Source organism: Stegodyphus dumicola, chromosome 6, assembly GCF_044657685.1.
Source record: "Stegodyphus dumicola isolate Sdum_Otavi_A_Nest chromosome 6, ASM4465768v1".
Taxonomy (NCBI): domain Eukaryota; kingdom Metazoa; phylum Arthropoda; class Arachnida; order Araneae; family Eresidae; genus Stegodyphus; species Stegodyphus dumicola.
Genome location: NC_140773.1, coordinates 168149565 through 168156199, shown reverse-complemented (window position 1 = coordinate 168156199; position 6635 = coordinate 168149565).

Genomic DNA, 6635 nt, shown 5'->3' with positions numbered 1-6635 from the left:
CTGTTATTCTTTTCATGAATGTGTCTTCGCAACAATTGCTCCTCCTTACAAGCATTTATCATCGGCTTTTCAAATGGTTGGTGAAAACATGAAAATTTTCATTCTAAACCTGTCACTGTAATCCATTTAACAAATGTTTATATCACATGGGAATTAAAAAAAGTATTACGTAGAACAATATTCTAATCTAAACATAGATTAGAATAGAGCTCATATTAAACTGTATAGCTTGCGATTAATGATCACTAACGAGAAGTAAAACTAATTATAAATTTGATTTTAAGTAATACATTATCATTGCATATATCATTGTATATACGTAAATAATATTTGGATTTTAAACATGTAATTATGTTGTTGTTGCTAATTCTCACTTGTCTGACTTATAGTCAGTCACCTATAGTGGCAAGGTGCGCAAGTTGATGCCTGTCATTGGTAACATCCTAGAGCACATTACAGGACTTAGCTCAGTTCCGCCCCCAGTTTGGATGAAGAGCACTCCAGGGAGACGTGTTAGAGCGTATCCCACGCCCTCTTCCCCTACAACCAACCTTTTGAGAGGACTTTCGGCTCGCCGCATATTTAGAGTACTCCTATTCCGCACGGACACTGTACATTTATAAACATCCATACCTTCTCTAGAATTCGAGCCCGGGCCCTTAAGCACGGCAGTCAGCGACGCTAACCACTATACCGGTTGTTCGCCACAAGTAATATTAGGGGTGTTGGAACCCAAAAATCTTCAAAAAAGGATGATTTCGCGTTTTTGCATTTCCAAATTCTCTACATACCTTAAACTTTCTAAAAATACCATTCTTTAATCTCTATGAAAATTAGACCTCTAAAAATCTAGTTTTAATTTGTTATCGAATGCATTGATAAATGAAGATTTTTCACATAAAAACGCGTTTTTCTCCAAACGTGATTTTTCTATACTCGATGTACCTTTTCTCAGAAACTACTGCTCACAGGTATCTAAAATTTTTATGGCCTATTTATTAGGTTTCCTAATATTTACTGAAATGAGCTTTTTGTGATAAACTATGAAAAAAAAATTAAATGTTTTTGTGTGAGAAAAGTGCTAAATTTTACTATGCCTAACAAAATATTCTGTAAATTACTCTAAAATTCTAAATGTTTCAAAAGCTCATTTCAGTATAATCAGACAGGTATACTTTAATTACACAAAATATTTCAAGCGTGAATCTACAGCAGATTTTGAAAAAAGGTACATCGAAAATGGCCGATTTAACATTGTCGGTATAGTAGGGGTTGCTGATACCCCTTTTAGTACTAATGTATCAGCTTAAATTCCTTAATAGAAGAATAAAAAATTAAACAAAATTCCGCTTGATTGAATTTTAAAGCATATGTAAGTAAAACCAAAACTACGGATATACTAATAGTAATTAATTATGTTTACAATAAGTTATGGTTTGTAATTATAAGTTATTATTCTTTTTCTGTAAACATGTCATAGTATATAAAATGTATGACACTAGAATTTCGCTTATATATCAGTTGCATATCTTTTAAAAATATTTTTGACTATTCTCAATCAAAATAACACGTAGGCTTTTTTAAGTTAAATTGTGGATCTAATAAGATACCCTTGTTCCGCATTTCCATGAAAAATCACTGATAACTGACAAAAAATGTTTATTGTGCTATATTTTCAGTTCCTGGATATTATTTTATTCATAAATAATAATAATAAAAGAAATTTTTGAGATATCGGAAATTTTATGCGGGAAAAAAGACATAATTCTAATATGGCAGGTAATCTTTACATTTTTAATGTCAATAATACTATTTATTGGGATAGATCTTAAAATATAAGACATGGACTTCACGTGCGCTCAAAATATGAGTGCGATTTGAAAATAATTAAATAGTTTTGACGAATGTTAAACTGAGAGTGTGGATAAGCAAAAAGTACCAAATTTTTCTTATTAATTTGCCCACATAATTTTGGGGTGATCAGATTCAGTCGCCAATATGGATAAATAAAGTTTCTGTTCGAATCTTCAAATACATGTTTTGCTTTATCATTTTTCATTCTTTATCAATACATTAAAGCTTGATAGATACTTATTTAATCATTAAGTGCTCCTAAGTAATTTTTTCCCATTTAAGCGAACATGTGACTTTGACTTTAACCTTTTAAAGATCATAATACATCATCATATGTATTTTAATTAATGCACAAATATAAAGATAACGTCTCATATTAGCGGTAATGCACGTTAGCTTAAAATCCTTTAAAATTTTTTTATTCTTCCTCATGGCAGATTTGAAGCATCAAACATGAATGATAAATTAATATGAAGTAATAGCGAATACTTTATTTTACTAGGAGATTTAGATTTTAATTAAAATAAGATAAAATCTATATTTTGAAACTGTTGATGGTACACAGATATTTTCCTTTATTGGTTATAAAAATATTTCCCGCTTTTTTATGTGTAGAGAATAAACGATTCGAAGGACATTTCATTTAAATACGTAATAAAATTAAATTTAGCAAATTTGCCGTCAAACAAGAGCCTTTTTAAATGCTGTGGCACTATATTAGCACACATCAATGTCCCCTTTTTGAAACATGTATAAATAGCATAAGGAAAAACTTTGAATAAATGCAATGAATAATTCTGTCACAATTATCGTAAATTTTTCCAGTTATTATCATTCTATACTTAACGTTCATTTTTCATTGGGAATTAGGCCGAACATGCCCATTAGACTTTGTTTTGAAATCATCAAACCTTGTTTTGTTCCCGAAGATTTCATTCTACGCTGATCAGAATGGTTTACAAACCCCTTATATGCAATGACACATTAAAAGATTTAGAGAAGCAAATCTTTTAATGTTGCAAATAAATAATCCATAATATCAAAAAGTCCTAAATTTGCGGTCGATATTGTATTAAACTCTTTGTATGCCCATAGCTAAATGTAATTGGATGTTTACTGTAAGTGATACACTTATTAAAGTAAATCAAGCATTTCTCATTTAGAATTAGAGTATAACACGGAAATTAATTTTTCTATAGTAATTAATTATGTTTACAATAAGTAATTAAGATACAAGTCAACTTGAAAATGAGTTAAGAAGTACAAATATATTTACGATTTGTTTCTGTAATTCATATGTATATATTACTTGGAAATAACTTACTGAAGAATAAGGTGGTGTGGTGTTGGTGTATTTAATTATGGCAAAGCACACTAGGGCTATCTGCCTAAGGGGAGGGATGCCTTTCGTGGAGGACTTTCTAAGGGAAACTGGCTCGTATACACGTTACACATGGGGAAAACCACGAAAACGCCCATGCAGCCAGCCCGTTCGCGGGATTCGAACCCCTACTGAAGAATAAGAAATACCAGGAAAGCGTTTTTAATGATCCCATGCTTTAACTTCTGTGGTCAGCCTATCTTTTGAAAGCCTATTGGCATTCTTTATAGAAAAAACAAATCGAACCGACCTCAAAGCAGAAATTTCAGAGATAAAAAGTAATTTTATGCAAAAATATTTAAGAATAACTAATATTTGAAATGAATGCAACAATAAATGAATTACGAAAATGAATTCTATGGCTCTGAATTTTAAATTACTAATTAACAAATTCATTTATTCCAAAATTAAAAATGAAAAGATCCTAAAAAATTGTTTAAAATTCAACCAGAGATTATGCAGATAATCCTTATGCATTTAATTTAGCAGTATAACTAAAGGCATTAAAATGAAATCATAAATTCATGAAGTATTTAAGGGATATTTTATAACGGAATAATAGCTGAATATTTAACAGTGTTGAAAAAGTTAGAAATTCAGTTAGACTGTAAAGCAGATTTATAGATTATCGCTTTTTGCCCAGAATGTGCTGAAAATTTGCAGAAGAAAGATAATTTTTTTTTTTTTTTTTTTGTCAGAATAGTTTGATTTCATTAACGGCATTTATAAATACAATTACTAGGAGAGCAATTAGTTATATTTGATTATTTTTTCTGAGCTGCAATAAAATTTTCAGTTACCTTCAGATGGAAAATCAACTTAATAAAATCAGTCCAAACTAAATTAAATTTATGTTTAATTTAGCGGCACGTTAAACTTCTATAATACTACATATCGTCCAGTGTGACGTTTTATAGGTTTAAACATATAACGATTCTACAGGCGCAAAGAATAAGGTTTTTATTTTTAATAATTACAGTCGTTTCTGCTTATTCGAAAAGTTGGAAACCTGAGCAGTTTTCAAAACTTCGAAACTGGCATGAACCGTTATCATGAAAACGCAAAATCATTATTTTCTGGTTATAAAATGTACTTATAATAAGCCGATAAATATAAATCGCGTACTGCGATGTATATTTATTATGCATTTAAGGGAGATAAAAATACAATTTAAATTAGAAATAACTACTACTACTTACTAATACTTAGCTTGCATTAATATCTATTTAATTTAAATTATAATAACTTATATTTGTTAATTTGTTTACGTCGTCTCTCTGTTCTAAAAATAGTAGCCTTGCAGCACTGCGTCATTTCGAGACTAATCCATGTCATATGACTTTTATATAACGCTGATGATATAAACGTAACTAAAATTAAAGAAGCCAAAAATAATTTTACGGCAGTATTAATTATCCGATTCGATGCGTTGAGAATCGAAACTAACTCATTCTAATTTAAGATTCCATCGTGAAAACAATTTACTTGCTTTCTACACTTCGGCCTAGCTGGACTGCTGTTTGCTGCTCTATTTTTATTCAGTCTTCCTCGGCTGCCAAGTTGCTCTTCATTATGGATCAACATCAGTATTTTTACTTCATCAGTATGTCGTCACGTCATCAGTATTCTTATATCATCAGTATTTTTACAATATCATTAAATCTAAGTTTGCTTCATTACAATAAGTCGGGCAGGATGTCGCAAGTGCCAGTACACCAATAGAATAATTAATTCATCTCAGCAAAATATTTCCGTGCATCAAGATGAAATTAATGCTCCATTCTTCAACAAGAAACGTCTGTAAGAATGGATGTATGAAGCTTCATTTAAGCTGATTAGACAATAAATTCTACTCTCCAGCCGTTCTGTTGAGCTTTTCACTGTGGTAAACATTTATTTTGTGCCAGCGTAACATTTCGAGCATCTACTCAAAACCTAGGTTACATAAGATGCTTAATGGTAATATCTTAAATGGAAAGAAAAACAATATTCCATCATCATATTGCTGTGTTAGAGGTTAAAATTTCAATCTAAATATGTATAATAAAGTGATTTCATGGATCAAGATAGCTGTTTTTTGCCTGTTTCAGTTTTAGATTTAAATTAACCAAAGTGGAATAAACTACGCATTATTTTATTGAAATGATTTTGCAGTTATAAAATGTGTGAGTAAATTTAATGCTCTTACTTTGGTAATAGTATATGCTAAACGTGTTTCATATCTTTGAAGTAATTTTTTCCATTTAGTAGAGCACTTAAATTGTAATTATATTGTAATTAAATTGCAAATTGATAATTTTTATTATTTTGCATTCGAATTATATAACGCTTTTATCAAAATGGAAATTAAAATGTTATGGTGTCAGAAATAAACTTAAAATATAAATTTAAATAAGTATTTTGAATTAAAGAAGTAAAGAATATAATAGTGTTTTCTAGGAAAAATATCGTAACGTAATTCAAAAGTGAAATGTGTAAGAAAAAAGTAATTTTAATTTGTGGTGGATGAATGTTGTAATGATGTAATGAATAATTGAATGTAAGAGTATATTGAGAGAGTATTGGTACCGAAACGGAGGCCTTATCTTATCTCTGCATAATTGTTCCGTTCGAGCTGCTCGTATAAAGATAATTTTGAAAGCTCTCATTTTATTACTGGGTGTAATATTTTATAGGTTATTATTATTTTATGTATTTTATTATGCAAAGTATTAGTGCAGTTTGCAAAGGCCAGTTACCTTATGCAAGGAACGAAGGTCTTTCCAAGAAACTGCTATAGCAACCTCTGTCCCCTGGTGCAGAATAAGCTCAAGAACATATGTCCCATTGATAAAAATGTTTATTTAGAAGTACAACAGATCCTTCTAGTTCCGTAAAATAAAGAGCTGCATATGAAAGATAATAACAGTGAAATCCTCCTTTCTGCAATGTTAACCCTACTATATTTATGATATTAAAATATAATTTATATATATATGAAAATGAGTGTCGTAAATTTTTATATGTGCTATAGTTAGTTATAATAAGTAATGGTTATGTAAAAATTTTTATTTTTGATACTCTCTGAGAAGCAGAAACCTTCCCTAAAAAGGTATAATTATGTGGGCTCTAAAATATAAAACCATTTGTATTGAAATACTGAAAAAATTAACAGAACTCTAAAAATTACTTTAAAAAACTCTCGTATTCAAAAATTATATTTTAAAGTTATTTAGTTAATTATGTTGGTGAAAACTTTACGATTTAGATTACTTTTTCTTGCATCTGCTTTAACTCTTTATCTTTAAAAAGGTTTCTCTGTAGCTACATATTTTTCTTCTTGAAAGGGGTATATGTAAGAAATATAAAAAATATAATTTAAATCAGCAATAGTCCACTTTATGAAACACTTCATGCAATT